Source organism: Amblyraja radiata, chromosome 4 (genome assembly GCF_010909765.2).
Source record: "Amblyraja radiata isolate CabotCenter1 chromosome 4, sAmbRad1.1.pri, whole genome shotgun sequence".
Classification (NCBI taxonomy): domain Eukaryota; kingdom Metazoa; phylum Chordata; class Chondrichthyes; order Rajiformes; family Rajidae; genus Amblyraja; species Amblyraja radiata.
Window position 1 is genome coordinate 53,270,372 of NC_045959.1, and position 20,261 is coordinate 53,290,632.

Below are 20,261 nucleotides of genomic sequence, written 5' to 3' on the forward strand. Positions count from 1 at the left end.
CGAGTCCTGGCAACACACAAGGGACAATTTACATTTATACCAAGCCAATGAACCTAAAGACCTGTAGTGTGAGAGGAAACCGAAAATCTCGGAGAAAACCTATGTGGTAACAGGGAGAATGTACAAACTCCAGAGGCAGCACCCATAGTTGGGATCGAACCCAGGTCTCCGGCGCCGTAAGCACTGTAAGGCAGCAACTCTACCGCTACGCCACCGTACTGCCCTAAAGGACGTTCCAGTGTATTTACTAGGAATAGAATCCTTCAGGAGAGAGCATATTACGCTGTGGGCCTGCTTACTCTATCAGGTGTGTAGAAATATACTATTTCTAGTATTCAAGCAAAGTACCAAAGTGACATGTCTAGCTGCTTGTCTGGGCTTGGTGCACTTGTCTTTAAAAGCTAACTTTCTTTGCAAGTATATATTTTTGTAAGTGGAATAATTATGCTCAGCTGAGTGAGTAATATCATTCAAAGTCAAGGAATTTTATTTTAGATGCTGATGCTTCTAGGATTTTGAAGAAGAGAGTCAAGAGTGCTTTATTGTCATATGTCCCAGAACGAACAATGAAATTCTTACTTGAAACAAGGAATTGCAGATGCTTGTTTATACCAACGATAGACACAAAGTGCTGGAGTAACTCATCAAGTCAGGCAGCACCTCTGGAGAAAAAGCATGGGGGACATTTTACGTCACTTGGCCTCCATATCCATCTGTGGCAATGAATTGCACAGACTAAAGAAATTCTTCCTCATCTCCATTTTGAAGGTGCATCTGAAGTTGTGCCCTCTGGTCCGAGACTCTACCATTACTGGAAACATCCTCTCCGCATCAACAGTAAAGAAATTCCTCCCCATGGTCAGAACAGAACCATTAATCTGAATGAGCTAAGTAAAGAGACAAAGTGGAAAGTGCCATGCTCAAGTGAGGAAATGGTTGAACGCAATCTCCCAGCTTCAAAACATTTTAACTCCCCTTCCCATTCCCAAACTGACCTTTCAATCCTGGGCCTCCTCCACTGCCAGAGTGAGGCCACATACAATTTAGTGGAACACCTCCTCATATATCACTTACAACCCAGTGGCATAAATATTGATTTCTCCAATTTCAAGTAGCCCCTGCATTCCTTCTCTATCCCCTCCCCCACCTGAGTCATCCTACTAGTTCCACTGTTCGCATCCCTGCATCCTTTCGTTATCACCTCTACCCCTGCCAACAACGGGCCATTATAGGCTCCATCCTTCCTTAGTCATCTGTTGCCGGCCCTGCTTTGTTCTGGCCTTTCCTTACCTCCAGTTCCCTCCCCTCTACTTTCAGTCTGAAGAAGGGTCCCAACCCGAAACATCACCCATCCTTTTTCTCCAGCGATGCTGACTGACCCGCTGAGTTACTCCATTACTTTGTGTCCCTCTTCAGTATAAACCAGCATCTGCAGCTCCTTTCTAAACAATAGTTGAATGCCTATCTTAATTGGTTAAGTTTAATTTAGTTAAGTTTAGTCTATTATCACATGTATCAAGGTACATTGAAAAGCTTTTGTTACGTGCTAATCAGTCAGCGGAAAGACAATACATGATTACAATCGAGCCATCCACAGTGTACAGATAAATAATAAAGGGAATAACGTGAATAACGTTGAGTGCAACATAAAGCCAGTAAAGTCCGATCAAAGATAGTCCGAGGGTCTCCAATGAAGTAGACAGTAGTTCAGGACTGCTCTCTAGTTGTTGGTAGGACGGTTCAGTTGCCTGATAACAGCTGGGAAGAAACTCCCTGAATTTGGAGGTGTGCCTTTCATACTTCTATACTTCTTACCTGATGGGAGAGGGGAGAAGAAGGAGTGACTGGGTGAGACTGGTCCTTGATTATGCTGGAGGCGACGTGAACTGTGGATGGAGTCAATAGAAGGGAGGTTGGTTAGTGTGATTGTCAGGGGCTGCGTCTTTTGCAACTCGCTGCAATTTTTTGCAGTCTTGGATGGAGCGGGTCCCAAACAAGTTTCTTTAGCATTGGAGCATTTCCTTTTTAAAATAAAATCCATCAAAATATCAAAAGCAGAATAAAAGGTATAGAAAAAAAAAATAATGACATTGTTGGCAATGAGGGTCTGAGGATGGAGACAAATGATGGGAACAGCAGGGTAGGGGACAGCTAGAGTCTGCCTCTCTCCACCTAAATAATATGAGGCAGTGCAGTCACTGTGTGTGTATTAAATAGCAATGTTACAAAATTTTGAGATTTTTAAAATCAAGTCTGCAATTTATCTCATCAGATAAAGCATAAAGGGAAGTTTAATTTGACACCTAATTCACTTTTATATCCAGTATTAAAAAAGTTATGGCCATTTTCATACTCAGAAATTAGCATCTTGTTCCCTATTGCTTTTCCATTCTTAACACAAAAACCGTGATCGAGGACAGTCAAAGCCCATAACTTTCTTAAAAATTAAGAGAACTGAATGAAATTTTTAGTTATTGTAGATTGAAGCATTCTGAAACAAATATAAAACATCTTACTTGGATGACCTGAAATTAAAGCATCTAATTAGTTAATTACCTAATTGTAGCTAATTACAAAATTGACCGTTGTGATGGAAATAGTAATTAACACCCAGACTGCCTTGAAAATTCAAAAATGTGATATTCTCATGATCAGAACTTTAATATTATTGTATAATATGCTGTAAGTCCGTAACAAATAGGTAAATAAATTACAATTTCTAGCAATAGACCAAGTCTTTATGGAGAAGATCAGTTGCTAGCTCGTACATTGGCATACCATAATCAGTAGCATCATCATACTCCTCAGATTGTAACCAATAAGCAACTCTGTACACCTTATTTTTCCTCAACTTTTCAATTTTGACATTGCAAACTACAAGTTTTTGCTCTTCAAACCATGCATGACATGCCTTTCTGCCCACTACTTTCCCATTAACAATGTCCTGTAGATTCCATTTCTTAAGAAAAGGATATATTTTTTAAATAGCCTAAGTATATAAATAACAAACAAATCTCATTCACACAAGAATTCACAATATAACATGATTTTAAAATCTCACTGTCATCAATCTATATGCCAGATGGAAGGAATTTAATGTTTAATTCCCATATATTAATCTAGAAACATACACCCAAAATATAATCAAATTATTGTTTTTTGCACAAAACATGTGACTCAAACTGTTGTGAATATTTAGTTTAAAAACAATGATCACGGAGAGAGAGAATAACACAAAATATAGACAATTTAGATGGCTTATCTCCAAAGAAAATGGGCATTTTAATCATCTTGCTTCGGGAACACGATCGATTGGAACGTTACATTTGCGGTGAATGTGAACCCCATATCGGCAGGAAAAACATTGCCGGTTCGTATGGGGTCCAAATCACATTTTCGCTTATAGAGGATTGATTAAAGTCATCCCAAGAAGCAAGTTTATATGTAAAATACACGACACACCATGTTTTGTCCCGTACTTGAGATCCACCATGTTGTAGGCGTTGATGGCGTTAGAAGTAGCTTTTTATTTTAATCCAGCGATTAAATTGTCGAGCAATTTAAAAAAAAAACATATTCGAGAATGGAAGTCCGGTCGATTTTCCATCAGCAGCTGGCAGCTCCAGGAAATCCGCCTCCGACAGGCTGGAGAAAACGGCATTTTAATCCCGCCCCCCCGCCCCCCCCCCTCCCCTCAAAGGCGCCAAAGTCGCGAACACGGCCAGTGGCAGAACTGCAGCGCCGCTGAAGGTAAGTTTTGTAACATCGCTATATTAAAGCCTGTGAGGGGCTTGACTGGCTCTGCAACTCCCTGGTTAACACATTCCTTCCCGCCCAAACCACCCCCTCCCCAGGTACCTTCCCCTGCAACCACAGGAGATGCAACACCTGTCGCTATACCTCCTCCCTCGACTCTGTCCAGGGACCACAACAGTCCTTTCAGGTTAGGCAGAGGTTCACTTGCAACTCCTCCAACCTCATCTACCGTATCGTTGTTCAAGATGTGGACTCTTATACATCGGCGAGACCAAACGCAGACTGGACGATCGTTTCGCGGAACACCTTCGCTCAGCCTTCGTGAACCAACCTGATCTCCCGGTTGCTGGACACTTTAATTTTCCTTCTCATTCCTACACAGACCTTTCTGTCCTCGGTCTCCTCCATTGTCAGAGTGAGGCTAAATGCAGATTGGAGGAATAGCATCTCATATTTCGCTTGGGCAGCTTACAGCCCAGTGGTATGAATATTGATTTCTCTTACTTCAGGTAGCCTGGCATTCCCTCTCTCTCTCTATCCCTCCCCCACCCAAGTTGCACTAGCTTCTCATTTTCACCCTACAAACGGCTTATAATGTTTCCTTTATCATTGTTACTTTTTTGCATATCTTTCCTTCATTGTTCTTTATCTCTCCACATCACCGTCTATATCTCTCGTTTCCCTTATCCCTAACCAGTCTGAAGAAGGGTCTCGACCCGAAATGTCACCCTATCCCCCTCTCCAGAAATGTTGCCTGTCCCGCTGAGTTACTCCAGCTTTTTGTGTCTTCGGTTTAAACCAGCATCTGCAGTTCCTTCTTACACAGGTCCATGGATGGGACAGGTTTAGAGGGATTAGGCCAAACGCATAATGTAGATGAAACATGTAAGTCAAGTTGGGCCGAAGGGCACGTTTCCATACCGTATGTCTAAACTTTATGACTTCAAACATAGAAAATAGATCATAGAACATAGAACAGTGCAGCACAAGGGCAGGCCCTTTGGCCCACAGTGCCTATGCCGAACATAATACCAAGACCAACTCTTATCTGATTACACATAATCCATATCCCTCTATTCCCTGCACTTCAATGCACAATCCTAAATCCACTTAACCACCACTATCATACCTGCTTCCTGTGTGGAGTTTGCACATAATCCCTGTGAACGCTTGTGTTTCATAAAAAGTAGAACACAGAACAAAGAGTAATACAGCACAGGAACGGGCCATTCGGCCAACAATGTTTGTGTCGAACATGATGCCTAGCTGAACTGATATCATCAGCCTGCACATGATTCATATTGTTCTATTCCCTGCCTGCCATGTGGCTATCCAAAAGCCTCTTAAACGCCTATATCATATCTGCCTCCACCACCCCCCCTGGCGGCCCCCACCACTCTGTGTAAAAAACGTGCCCTGCACAACTCAATTAAACTTTCCCCCTCTCACCTTGTAGCTATGCCCTCTAGTGTTGGACATTTCCACCCTGGGTAAAAGGTTCTGACTGTCTACCCTATCTATGCCTCTCACAATGTTATATACAGTATTTCTATCAGTTCTCCCCACAACCTCTGACGTTCCAGAGAAAACTATGCAAGTGTATCCAACTTCTCTCTGTAGCTGAGATCCTCCAATCCAGGCAACATTCTGGTAAACCTCTGCACCCTCTTCACAGCCTCCACATCAGGGACCGAATACAGAAATGTTTACATAAGTGTGAGTTTATGTAAGTCGGCTGTTGCGTAAGTCGGTAAGTGTCTGTGCTCCAACAAAAGGCCTTTAGAGATACTGCGCAGAAACAGGCCCTTTGGTCCACCAAGTCCACGCTGACCAGCCACACACTGGGGACAATGTGTACCCTGGCCACACACTAGGGACAATTTGTACAATTTTTCCAAAACAAATTAACCTACAAACCTACACGTCTTGGAATGTGGGAGAAAACCGGAGCATCTGGAGGAAACCCACAAGGTCACGGGGAAAATGTATCAACTCTATTCAGCCAGCAACCATGGTCAGGATCGAACCCGGGTCTCTGGCGCTGTAAGGCCGCAGCTCTACCGCTGCGCCACTGTGCCACCCAGCTCCTATAGAGCTGCATCATGACTTGCTCTGTTCAAGGGTCTCCTACCTGAACCATTAACAGCTTTTCTTTCCACAGATACTGCATGACTAAGTCAACTATTCAGGAGCAGCATGCATAAAAAGATTGTCACCCGGATGGAAACAAACCATTGAAATTCTCCAACTACGACAGTTATGGCCACTTATTCAATGCAAGGCATGTTCGATTTTTTTATATTAAAGAAATCACGTGCTCTGAGAATAGTGCAGGAAAGTGCTGCTCAGGGAAAAGATCAGCCATGATCATCTGGAATGATATATCAGGCACAGTGGGTGGCACGGTGGTGCAGTTGGTAGAGCTGCTACCTCACAGCGTCAGAGACCCAAGTTTGACACTGACCGCAGGTGCTCTCGATACGATACAATACAATAAGATATCTTCATTTATCCCAGGAGGGGTATTGATCTATCAACATTCATTAAACACATGATACACTAAATGCACAAAATACATGAAACACACAAAATAGTAAGATTAAACGAGAACTTACCAGTTTGAAGTTTGATCTGTATTTTATGAGGAGTTACGATGAGGGATTACGTGAAGAGCCCGCTCAGCACGCATGCGCGGCATACTTCAAAGCAGCGGTGTGGAATCACAGATAGACACAGTTATTGAAATAAACATAGTAAAGAAAAGGAGACATCAGTTATCAGTTTGACCCATATTATTGAGGGTGGGAGCGGAGGGCACGTAATCCCTCATCGTAACTCCTCATAAAATACAGATCAAACTTCAAACTGGTAAGTTCTCGTTTAATCTTACTATTTTACTTCGGAGTCACGTGAGTGACTACGTGAAGATTTTAAAGCTCTGTGATTTAAAACCGTGTAACAGTTATTACTTCACTCACTGCCGAAGTCCTTGAGGGAGGAAGTGTGTTATCGTAATCAACCAATGAATCTGTTTGTAGAAAAACACAATGGTATTTTTAACAATAACAACAAAGAAATTAAATTGCTCCCCTGGGCTTAAATTAAATCTTTGCAGTCTGTAAAAAAATTTCTGCAACTAAACCAGGTTTTGCCAACGGCATATTATAAAATTTCTGAACGGTCTTTCCCCCGACCATCCTGCTGTAGCCAGGATGTGGTCTATAGGCACGTCCATTATTTTAGCCGTCGACGTGGATGCTGCCCTGGTGGAGTGAGATTTGTACATGTTAGTGTTTATCCCAGCAGCTTTTAGCACCTGCTTGAGCCATCTCGAAATGGTTTGGCTCGTCACCCGACCATAAGGTTTTTTATGACTGACCCACAAGGCTTTTCCTCTCCCTTGAATATTTTTGGTTGTGTATATGTAGGACAGTAGGTGGGTCATGGCACATAACCGTGGTTCTGGCAGGTAAGCCCAGAATTCCACGACTGGATTAGGTGTTCCTGGTCTGCTCTGTTTGATCAGTCCCTGGATAACGACAGAGATCTGGTCTGGAGCTGTGAGCATGCTGTCCAGTCGCAATAGGTGTAGTGACTGGACCCTCTGTGCAGATACAAGTGCCATCAACATGAGTGTTTTGAGCATAGATTGTTCCAGGTTGAGGTATCTGGCTGGTGGCCATCCCCTGAGGTATGTCAGAACCACACTGACATCCCATATATGGGTGTACCTTGGTCTAGGGGGTTAGAGTTGTAAATACCCTTCATTAGTTTGACCACCAGCGAGTGGGACCCCATGGCCTGTTGTCCTGGAGCTTGTTTTAAATAGACAGACAGGGCACTTCTAGCTGTGTTGATGGCTCTGTAGCTGAGTCCTTCATCGTGGTGAAGGTTCACCAGGAATTCCAGTACGTTGGTAACTGTAGCGGTTGAGTAGGTGGTCCCTGTTTCCAAGCAGTACTTCTCCCATTTTTTGATGCTGGCCAAGTGCTGTTTTTTAGTGGATGTTCGGAGGGATGCTGACATGGTGTCGATGGTTTGTTCTGATAATCCCAGTCCCAGAAGTGGTTTGTGCAGAATCTGCAACCCAGGAGCTTGATTTTTTTCCATGGCACGGGTGGCTTGTGCCCGACACTGGGTGTTAATAACTCTGGGTCACTGGGGAATACCATCGGAGTTTCAACAACCATGTCATGGAGTATTGGGAACCATGGCTGCGTAGGCCAGTCGGGTACTATCAAAATACCTGAAGCAGAGTCCATTTGTATTGTGCGTAGGCCCCGACTGATGAGGCAGAAGCGAGGAAATGCATAGAAGAAGAATTTCCCCAATCCAGCGCGAACGCATCTACCGCTGCTGCCTCAGGGTCTGGTTCCCAAGCGACATACATAGGTACCTGGTGATTTAGCCTAGATGCAAATAAATCGATATCTGGCGTGCCATATTGCTTGATAACTTTTGCAAATTTTTGGGGGTTTAACATCCATTCGATGTTATCATTACATTTACGTGACCTGGTGTCTGCCACTGTATTTAGCTTACCTGGCAGGTAAGTTGCTGATAGCCAAATATGTCTTTCGACACACCATTGCCAAATTGTATTGACCAACTTGTCACATGATACCGATTTTATGCCGCCCATATTGTTAATGTAGGCCACCACCGTAGTATTATCTATTTGTAACCGTACATGCAAGTGATGCATATTTGATGCATATGCTTTTAAACCATAAAAGTCACCCAACATCTCTAGATAATTAATGCCCAGTGTAAGTGGTAATGATGACTGGGTTAGTCCATCTATTTACCTGTGCTGGATATAGAGTTAGTTGCTCCCCAGCCTTGAGCACTGGCATCTGTTTGGATAACTGACGTAGGGTTAGTGATGATAATAGGGCTGAAACTATGCCAAACATTTTTTGCCCACCACTGTAGTTCTGATATTGCTTCAGTGGATAACTTCATGACACGATCATAATGACCTGCATGTCGTTTTGGTGCCTGTACCTTTGCTCTTTGTAAGTTTTGACAGTGCAAAGGTCCGAATTGTGTAGCCGGAAATGCTGCTACCATTTTCCCAATTACTCTGCTACTTGTCGAATAGTTGGTCGTTCGTTGACCATTAAATTGTTGCATGATTGTGCCAATTCAACTGTTTTGTCTCTTGGCAAAGTTACAGTCACGTAGACTGAATTAATTGTGAAGCCCAAGTAGTCCATGATTGTGGATGGCTTCAACTTAGATTTATCTGGATGTAAGACAATCCCAGGGTTTCGAACAACTGTTTGGTAGCTGATACAGCTGACATAGTCAATTCCATGGTCTTGCCTACTATTAAGATATCATCAAGATATGCCACGACAATATGTTTTTGTCTTCTTAATATTGCCAGAGCTGGTATTAGTATCTTGGTGAATAATCTTGGGCTGATGTTAACTCATTGGGTAACGCATTAAACTGCCATAGCTGCCCCATCCAGGTAAATTTCAGGTATCTGCGATGATCCTTGTGAATGGTACTGAATAGTAAACATCTTTAAGATCAATGCTTGCCATGAAGTATCCTTTGGAAATTAGTTGTTTGGCAGTAACAAACGTTTCCATTTTGAAATGTATATACTTAACAAACATATTTAGTGAAGTTAAGTCAATGATGAGGCGACATCCACCATCTTTTTTGGGTTTAGTGAATATATTTGATACGAATTCCAAGGGTTCATGTTTTGTTTTTCCAATGATACCCTTTGTAATTAATCTCACCAGTTCAGCTTGTCCCTCTCGGTTTTCTTTAACTAAGAGGGAAAATACCCTCTGGGGTGAATGTTGAACTGGTGGCAATTTTTCTAGTATGAATTGTATTTTGTATCCACTAATGCCATTGAGTATATACTGATCACTCGTGATAGACTCCCGTGCTTCTTTAAACAGGTGTAATCTCCCTCCTGTTAGTATTAAGCCCCTATTTTCTATACGCTGGTAGGAACCAGACCCACCTACCTCCATGGTTATGTGTATTTCTTCTGTTTCCTGCCGGTCCAACGAGTCTTGCACGTTGTCTGACGTGGCGGTGATGTTGGGGGGTGGCGCATTTTCCATGGGGTCCGCTCTGGGCCCTGGTCTAAAGAAGACTTCCGGTGATAGAATGCGGACCCCGAGCTTTCACCAGTCCCATATGGTAGACGTCGACTGGTGGACGCGATGAGGTGCTGCTGCTTGGGAATTATTGTTTTTGCTTTGCTCGTCCCGGGGCCTGCCCTCATGAGACCGAAAGTTTTTTAAGGCCTCTTCCTTATCCTTCATATGCTTTGTGAGGTTTTTGCCAAAAAGCAGTGGGTCTGGCTCAGTGGCTGGGGTTTTGCACAACCCGCAAATTTAGGATTTTATGGCAAGTCTTATGATTTGTTTACGAAGGTTGTGGTCATCTCCGTATTTGTCCACGGAACGAGCAAACTATGTGATGGCTGACGTCAGGAGCCTGAGGATCCGCTGCAGTTTTAGCTCCTGGTTCTGAATATTTGCCCCAACGTGCCCCCAGTTTTGGCTGTTTACAACCGGCACTTTAAGGGACTCACAGTTCTCTGGAGCTGTATACGTTTCTAAGGCCTCATTGACCACCTGCTCCTGTAGGGGCCTGTTGGAGAGGTGGTCAATGCTGGCCGCTAGTTTGGCCTTTAACCGCCTCCTGCACGTGGGGCTGCCACGTAGCGGTCCACCACACCCAGCAGCTCTTCCTGTTCCTGCACCCCTTGCATACTCCCGACATCTTCAGCCAGCATCCCCTCTTCTTGACCAGCCCAGTCCTGGTCACCAAAGCTACCCTCGGGTAAGGAGGAAGCAATGGACAATGCACAAGACACTGTGGAGGGAGTGCCTGAACTTCCCCTGCGAGAGCGCCCCTCATGAAGCGCGTCTCGCTGAAGCTCCAGCTCCAGGATCCGCTCCATGCGGCTCAGGCGGCTGTCTCTCCCCCGTGCGGGTGGAGAGACGTCCCCGTCCGACACGTCGGAAGCCACCGGCCATACCTTCTTCGGTAGCTTTACTTCCAGCCCGCTGCTCAAGCGCTAGCGGGCTGGGCTCGGCACGGTGTCGGGGATAGCGGAGCGCCCGGTAAGCGGTCCTACCGCCTTGTTGCTGTCCCCCCCAGATGGAACGCTCCTTCGTGGAGTCGAGCGGGGGACTGGTTTGTCCAAGAGCCTGTGTTCTCTGCCTGAAATAAAGCAGAAGGCTCGCTGTGAATGAAAACCCGACCTCAGGGTACTTACCTGACGGTCCGTTCTTTCACCCTGTAGCGGGAGCGCCTGACTCCCGATGCGGCCGCTGTTGCACTGCTGAACACAATGCCGCGCATGCGTGCTGAGCGGGCTCTTCACGTAGTCACTCACACGACTCCGAAGTAAAATACATGAGTTTGCACGTTATACCGTGACCTGTGTGAGTTTTCTCCGGGTGCTCTGGTTTCCTTCCACACTCCAAAGACATGCAGGTTTGTAGGTTAATTAGCCCTCTGTAAATTGCCCGCAGGGTGTAGGATAGTGGATGTGAAAGTGGGATAACATAGAACTAATGTGAACGGGTGATCGATGGTCGGCATGGACTCGGTGGGCCGTAGGGCCTGTTTCAGTGCTGTATCTTTCAATTCAATCACTGTTGATGGGCTAAATGGCCTACACCTGCTATTATTTCTTACATTTTTATATTATATTGCGAAGCTGAAGATGAATAATTGCAATAATCAGTGAATTGATGCAGAGTAACGATTGCTTTACATGAGCTGTGGGTAAAGTCAAGATTCTATTTTGGGGAAGTTATTTCCATTTACAAAAGCATTTTGAATCACGTCACCATGAAATGACATTCCAAGATCAAGACTGTAAGATCAAATCAAATGTTTAACCTACAGTTTTGCCTGTGGCAATTTCACGTCAAATTATTTCATCTTTCCTTCAGACCAATGTATCGAGATGTTAGCTGCAGACTATGAATCCAGAGTCCTTTATTTTGTATTTCGACATAACACCCATAAATAATTTATATTTTCTTCCATTAATTTTTTTTATAGATCGGTTTCCTTTCTCAGGAGGTAAGATCGAAAGAGAGAGTTTAGCATTATTTGAGTTTAGGTTTATTATTGTCACGTGTAGCAAGATGCAGTGAAAAGCTTTTGGTTGCATGCTCTCTCGGCAACTCACTGTCTGAGAAAGGGCGAGTTGCTGCCTCACAGCGCCAGAGACCCGGGTTCGATCCTGACTACGGGTGCCGTCTGTGCAGAGTTTGTACGTTCTCCCTGTGACTGCGTGGATTTTTCTCCGATTTCCTCCCACACTCCAAAGACATGCGGGTTTGTCAGTTAATTGGCTTCTGTAAATTGTAGCTAGTGTGGGATAGAACTTGTGTACATGGATCGCTGGTCAGTGCAGTCTCGGTGGGCCGAAGGGCCTGTTTCCACGCTGTATCTCTAAACTAAACTAAGCTAAACTAAAACAATACAACGCATGAATAAAATCAAGCGTGACAAGAAATATATCAGAGTGAGGAATACAGTTTCTCAGCATTGTAGAGTAACAGTTTCAGAGAAAAAGTCTAATGTCCGCAATAGGAGGTTGGAAGGACCGTTCAGGTCTGATAACAGAGGGGAGGAAGCTGTTCCTAAGTCTGGTAGTGCGCGCTTTCAAGCTTCTGTATCTTCTGTCCAAAGGGAGGGGGGGAGGCGGAGGGGGAAACAGCATGGAAACAGGCCCTTCAACCCATCGTCCACTGACCAATAACCTCCTGTTTCCACTAATCCTGCATTCATCCCATTTAGTTTAATTCTCCCCACATTTAGAAACATAGAAACATAGAAAATAGGTGCAGGAGTAGGCCATTCGGCCTTTCGAGCCTGCATCGCCATTCAGTATGATCATGGCTGATCATCCAACTCAGTATCCCGTACCTGCCTTCTCTCCATACCCCTGATCCCCTTAGTCACAAGAGCCACATCTAACTCCCTCTTAAATATAACCAATGAACTGGCCTCAACTACCTTCTGTGGCAGAGAATTCCAGAGACTCATCACTCTCGGTGTGAAAAATGTTTTTCTCATCTCGGTCCTAAAAGAATTCCCCCTTATCCTTAAACTGTGAACCCTGGTTCTGGACTTCCCCAACATCGGGAACAATCTTCCTGCATCTAGCCTGTCCAACCCCTTAAGAATTTTGTAAGTTTCTATAAGATCCCCCCTCAATCTTCTAAATTCTAGCGAGTACAAACCGAGTCTATCCAGTCTTTCTTCATATGAAAGTCCTGACATCCCAGTAATCAGTCTGGTGAACCTTGTCTGTACTCCCTCTATGGCAAGAATGTCTTTCCTCAGATTAGGAGACCAAAACTGTACGCAATACTCCAGGTGTGGTCTCACCAAGACCCTGTACAACTGCAGTAGAACCTCCCTGCTCCGATACACAAATCCTTTTGCGATGAATGCTCACATACCATTCGCTTTCTTCACTGCCTGCTGCACCTGCATGCCTACTTTTAATGACTGGTGTACCATGACACCCCGGTCTCGTTGCATCTCCCCCTTTCCTAATCGGCCACCATTCAGATAATAGTCTGCTTTCCTGTTTTTGCCACCAAAGTGGATAACCTCACATTTATCCACATTATACTGCATCTGCCATGCATTTTCCCACTCACCCAATCTATCCAAGTCACCTTGCAGACTCCTAGCATCCTCCTCACAGCTAACACTGCCCCCCAGCTTCGTGTCATCTGCAAACTTGGAGATGTTGCATTCAATTCCCTCGTCCAAATCATTAATATATATCGTAAATAGCTGGGGTCCCAGCACCGACGCTTGCGGTACCCCACTAGTCACTGCCTGCCATTGTGAAAAGGACCCGTTTACTCCTACTATTTGCTTCCTGTCTGCCAGCCAGTTCTCTATCCACATCAATACTGAACCCCCAATACCGTGTACTTTAATTTGGCATACTAATCTCTTATGTGGGACCATGTCGAAAGGCTTCTGAAAGTCCAGATATAACACATCCACTGGTTCTCCCTTATTCACTCTACTAGTTACATCCTCGAAAAATTCTATAAGATTCGTCAGACATGATTTACCTTTCATAGATCCATGCTGACTTTGTCCAATGATTTCACCACTTTCCAAATGTGCTGCTATCCCATCTTTAATAACTGACTCTAGCAGTTTCCCCACTACCGATGTTAGAGTAACTGGTCTGCAATTTTCCGTTTTCTCTCTCCCTCCTTTTTTTTAAAGTGGGGTTACATTAGCTACCCTCCAATCCTCAGGAACTACTCCAGAATCTAAAGAGTTTTGAAAAATTATCACTAATGCATCCACTATTTCTGGGGCTACTTTCTTAAGTACTCTGGGATGCAGCCTATCTGGCCCTGGGGATTTATCGGCCTTTAATCCATTCAATTTACCTAACACCACTTCCCGGCTAACCTGGATTTCACTCAGTTCCTCCATCTCATTTGACCCCCGGTCCCCTGCTATTACTGGCAGATTATTTATGTCTTCCTTAGTGAAGGCAGAACCAAAGTAGTTATTCAATCGGTCTGCCATGTCCTTGTTCCCCATGATCAATTCACCTGTTTCCGACTGCAAGTGACCTACATTTGTTTTAACTAATCTTTTTCTCTTCACATATCTATAAAATCTTTTGCAGTCCGATTTTATGTTCCCTGCCAGTTTTCTTTCATAATCTTTTTTCCCTTTCCTAATTAAGCCCTTTGTCCTCCTCTGCTGGACTCTGAATATCTCCCAGTCCTCTGGTAGGCTGCTTTTTCTGGCTAATTTGTATGCTTCATCTTTTGTTTTGATACTATCCCTGATTTCCCTTGTTATCCATGGATGCACTACCTTCCCTGATTTATTCTTTTGCCAAACTGGGATGAACAATTGTCGTAGTTCATCCATGCAGTTTTTAAATGGCTTCCATTGCCTATCCACCGTCAACCCTTTCAGAATCAATTGCCAGTCTATCTTGGCCAATTCACATCTCATACCCTCAAAGTTACCTTTCTTTAAGTTCAGAACCCTTGTTTCTGAATTAATTATGTCACTCTCCATCCTAATGAAGAACTCAACCATATTATGGCCACTCTTGCCCAAGGGGCCATGCACAACAAGACTGCTAACTAACCCTTCCTCATTACTCAATACCCAGTCTATAATAGCCTGCTCTCTCATTGGTTCCTCTACATGTTGGTTTAGAAAACTACCCCGCATACATTCCAAGAAATCTTCTTCCTCAGCACTCCTGCCAATTTGATTCACCCAATCTATATGTAGATTGAAATCACCCATTATAACTGTTTTACCTTTGTTGAACGCATTTCTAATTTCCTGTTTGATGCCATCCCCAACTACTACTGTTAGGTGGCCTGTACACAACTCCCACTAGCGATTTCTGCCCCTTCGTTTTCGCAGCTCTACCCATATCGATTCCACATCCTCCAAGCTAAGGTCCTTCCTTTCTATTGCGTCAATCTCCTCTCTAACCAGCAACACTACCCCACCTCCTTTTCCTTTCTGTCTATCCCTCCTGAATATTGAATATCCCTGGATGTTCAGCTCCCAGCCTTGGTCACCCTGGAGCCATGTCTCCGTGATCCCAACTATATCATATTCATTAATAACTATCTGCACATTCAACTTTTCCATCAACTTCTTTCAGCCACTCACTCACACACAATTAACCTGCCTGCCTGTGCGTATTTGGGATGTGGGAGAAACCGGGACACGTGGTCTAAACTCATGAGGTTGCAGCGTGAATGTGCAAACTCCGCCCAGAAAAGAGAGAGAGAAGGGAAAACAATTATGTTGAAGGCTACAACAAAGGCTGAATAACTCAAAGCTGCAGAATTCTACGTTGGGTACAGATGTCTGCAATATGCCAAGTTAGCAGTAAGGTGTTCATTGATGTAGATAGAGTGGTCAAAAAGGCCTTTGGCTCATTGGCCTTCATAATTCAGAGTTTCAGTATAGAAGTTGGGAGGTCATGTTACAGTTGTATAAGACGTTGGTGAAGCCGCAGTTAGAGTATGGTGTTCAGTTTTGGCCACCTTGTCATAGGAAAGATGTTTTCAAGCTGGAAAGGATGCAGATAAGATTTATGACAATATTGCCAGGACTCGAGGGCCTGAGCTATAGGGAGCGGTTGAACAGGCTAGGACTCCATTCCTTGGAGTGCAGGAGGTTGACAGGTGATCTTATAGAGATATACTAAAAAAATGAGAGGAATAGATCGGGTAGACACACAGAGTCTGTTGCCCAGAGCAGGGGAATCAATAACCAGAGGACACAGTTTATGGTGAGGGGGGAAAGATTTAATAGGAACCTGAGAGGTAACATTTTCATACAAAGGGTGGTGGGTGTATGGAATGAGTCGCCAGAAGAGATGGCGGCAGGTACTATCACAATGTTTTAGAAACATATGGACAGGCAGAAGGATAGGGCAGGTTTATAGGGATATGGGCCAAATGCAGGCAGGTGGGACTAGTGCAGAAGAGACATGTTGGCTGGTGTGGGCAAGTTGGGCCGAAGGGCCTGTTTCCACGCTATATGACTGTGAGTTACCCTCATCCAAGCATCTGAAGACGTTTTATGCCTTTTGTTCAAATGAAAGATCAGTGATCTGAATTTGGCTTATCTTGCTGCCAATGCTGCTCCATATTTCCAACATTTTCTCCTTCAGCTCCCCAGTGTGTACAGTATTTATTTTGTGGATGTCATTGAGTGACACAGTTGGTTCTCACTGTGGCTCCCCGGACAGTAAGATTGATATCAGATATTCTCCATGCACATTTCTCCTCTCCCTCTACTCAGCACAGCTTGCCCAACATATCCAACAACTGTGGCAGTTTGTCAACGTTTCCAACCTTCCTCAACAAAAGAAATCCAAAGGGTTAGGTGAGAAGTTTTTAGACTTTAGACTTTAGAGATACAGTGCAGATACAGGCCCCTTCGGCCCACCAAGTCTGTGCCGACTAGCGATCCACATTCACTAGCATTATCCTACAAACTAGGGACAATTTACAATTTTTATTGAAGCCAAGTTTTCAAGAGAGAGTTGGATTTAGCTCAGGGCAAAGGGAATCAAGGGATATGGGGAAAAAGCCGGAACAGGTACTGGATGATCAGCCATGATCATATTGAATGGCGGTACTGGCTAAAAGGGCCAAATGGCCTACTCCTGCATCTATTTTCTATGTTTCCATGTTTTAATATAATAACTGACAAACCTGTACCTCTTTGGAGTAAAGGATGAAACTGGAGCACCCGGAGAAAACCCATGGGGAGAACGTACAAAGTCCACACAGACAGCACCCGTAGTCAGGATCGAACCCGGTTATCTGGTGCTGTGAGGCAGCAACTCCACTGCTGTGCCATCATGCCATGTTGTTGGTTAACACAGAGAACGGTTATCATCTATAACGTGCTTTCCAAATGATTAGTCGAAGCAGATTCTTCGATCGTAGACCATAAAACATAAAACAATACAGCACAGGAACAGGCCCTCCGGCCCACAATGTTGGTGCCAAACATGATGCCAAGTTAAACCTATCTCATCTGCCTGCGCATCATCCATATCCCTCCATTCCCTGGACTTCCATGTGCCTATCTAAAAGTCTCTTAAATGCTACTATCGTATCTGCTTCCACCACCACCCCTGGCAGTGCGTTCCAGGCCCCCATCACTTGATCCGCAAGTCTAACTTCATTGACAGTAGATCTAATTATCTGTAGCAATGATGGGTGCACACGGCAACATAATCAATGGAGATCCTGAAACTTGGTCTCTGCTGCATTCCATGTCTCTACTTTTCGGCTTTGTCTGCGCTTCCTTGTCACTACACTAGCACAATCCACAACCCCATTTACGAGTTAGTAACACTGAATATTCTTTACCCGACAACACTACCCTATTGAACTATGATGCCACATTCAGACAACGATGTACCTATATTGCTCGTACATTCTGTCTTTACTTTGTGTACTAGTCATGTCTCTACTATTTATTTCATTCCCCTTACATGTTTTTCCTCTACCTGCTAAATGTTTGTAAGGTGTCCTTGAGACTCTTGAAAGGCGCCCATAAATAAAATTTATTATTATTATTATTATCCAAGATAGACACAAAAATCTGGGTCAGGCAGCATCTCAGGAGAAAAGGAATTGGTGATGTTTCGAGTCCCTCGACCCGAAACGTCACCTATTCCTTTTCTCCAGAGATGCTGCCTGACCCACTGAGTTACTCCAGCTTTTTGTGTCTAACTTTGGTTTAAACCAATATCTGCAGTTCCTTCCTACATGCCTAATTCATCTGATTTGTGACATCTGACAGCCATGTTGTGTTCAATTCCACATTTACATTATTGATTGAATTTAAACTCCACAGCATTGAGACTGAGCTTTGAATTCTCTCCCTGGGTTGTCTGTGCAGTGATATGACCATAATGCTGTAATCCACCTCTCAATCACAACTTGTCATCCCACAGCATGGAGACCATGCTTCATTGCACATGATCGCACAAGCTCCTAACTCAGAGGTGAATGTGCACTCAGCCTCGCTACAGCTGATGTTGCAAATCTGGGCAACTTACGCCAGAGGTAAAGACCGCACCTCAAATACTGCTAGACCTGCTGTCTCACGGCACCAGAGAGCTGGGTTCCATTCTGACCTTGGGTGCTGCCTGTGTGAAGTTTGCATGTTCTCCCTATGACCACGTGGGTTTCCTCCGGATGCTCCGGTTTCCTCCCACATCTCAAAAATGTGCAGGTTTGTAGGTTAGTTGGTTCACTGTAAATTGTCCCTAGTGTGTAGGGAATGGATGAGACTTTGGAATAATATAGAACTAGTGTGAATGGGTGATCAATGGTCAGCATGGACTTGGTGGACCAAAAGGCCTATTTCGATGCTATATCTCTAAACTAAACTAAACTAAACTAAACTTGTGTGAACGGGTGATCAATGGCCATCGTGGACTCATGTGTGCCAAAGAGCCTGTTTCCATACTGTATTACTGAGTTAAACTAAACTAAACTAAACTAAATTAGTATGAACAGGTGATTGATGGTTGGCGTAGAGTCAATGGGCAAAAGGACCTGTTTCCATGCTGACCTGATCCTTTAAAACCGAGATGAGAAGAACTTTTTTCACACAGAGAGTGGTGAATCTCTGGAACTCTCTGCCACAGAGGGTAGTCGAGGCCAGTTCATTGGCTATATTTAAGAGGGAGTTAGATGTGGCCCTTGTGGCTAAGGGGATCAGAGGGTATGGAGAGAAGGCAGGTACGGGATACTGAGTTGGATGATCAGCCATGATCATATTGAATGGCGGTGCAGGCTCGAAGGGCCGAATGGCCTACTCCTGCACCTAATTTCTATGTTTCTATGTTTCTATGTTTCTATGACCTAAACTAAATTAATGCGAACCAGGATCGATGGTCGGCGTGGAAAGGTTAGGCTGAAGGGCCTATTTCCATGCTATATTGTTAAAGTAAACTAAACTAGACTCATTTAGTGTGAAAACGGGTGATTGATGGCTGGCGTGGACTCAGTGGGCCGAAGGGCCTGTTTCCGTGCTGTATCACAAAACTAAGCTAAAGAAATGAAACTAAACTGAACTAAACTAAACTAAACCTGTGAGAATGTGTGATCAAAGGCCAGTATGAACTCGGTGGGCCGAAGGGCCTGTTTCCATTCAATCAATCAATTAATTAAAATACCCTGAGTGGGTTCCACCAAGGAGAAATATTTGAGTGTGGTGAATCTTTCAAACTCCTCTGGATGAGAATGCCCAGTCATTGAATATATTCCATATCGGATAGATTTGTCGAATGCAGGTTAATTGGGGTAAGGGAACGGTGCAGGAGAACGTTGATATGGAAAGGTAGATTAGTTTGGAGAAGCTGTATGACCTACTGCTACTTCCATTCCGTATGTTGTTCTAATAAGAACGGAAAAAAGAAGCTTTGTTAATAAATCACGAAGATAGAAACAGAGTTTGCTGCCTTAACCCACCACTCTTCGACAGATGGAGATCATTTTTGCAGCTGCGTTCATTGGCTTTGAGAAATAAGTAAATTGAGGCTTGAATCAAATTTGCAGTTGAGATGGTGGGGACGGTGGGGATTCGGGGAGTAAGTTTCCTTTAATAAATCGGAAGTGTTCTGGAAAAGAGATTATAAATCCCAAAGGTTGAATTGGCAGCAGAGAATTTTTCATCTCGTTCAACTCAGATTCCATATGTTGTGGGTTGCAAGAAGGTTTCCGACCCGAAACCTCACCTATCCATGACCTCAAGGGATGCTGCCTGACCTGGCGAATTTGTAACCCAGCGCCTGCCATTCCTTGTTTTTCCAGTCAGGCAGCATCCCTGGAGAACGTGGATAGATTATGTTTCGAATCGGGACGCTTCTTCAAACTCCTCCCACTTCAAACCTTCTTCAAAATGTTGAGTTTAAGAAGCTGAAGAATCTTCTGCTGTTA

At 44.1% G+C, this 20,261-nt stretch overlaps 1 long non-coding RNA gene across 1 annotated transcript; it reads left to right on the forward strand.

Annotated features, from left to right (window-relative positions):
• The first annotated feature begins 4,892 nt into the window (after positions 1 to 4,892).
• On the forward strand, positions 4,893 to 11,207 carry LOC116971719. Its single transcript, XR_004411584.1, has 3 exons — positions 4,893 to 4,928; positions 7,498 to 7,500; positions 11,192 to 11,207. It is a non-coding gene; the product is annotated as an uncharacterized LOC116971719 (long non-coding RNA).
• The last annotated feature ends 9,054 nt before the right edge of the window (positions 11,208 to 20,261 follow it).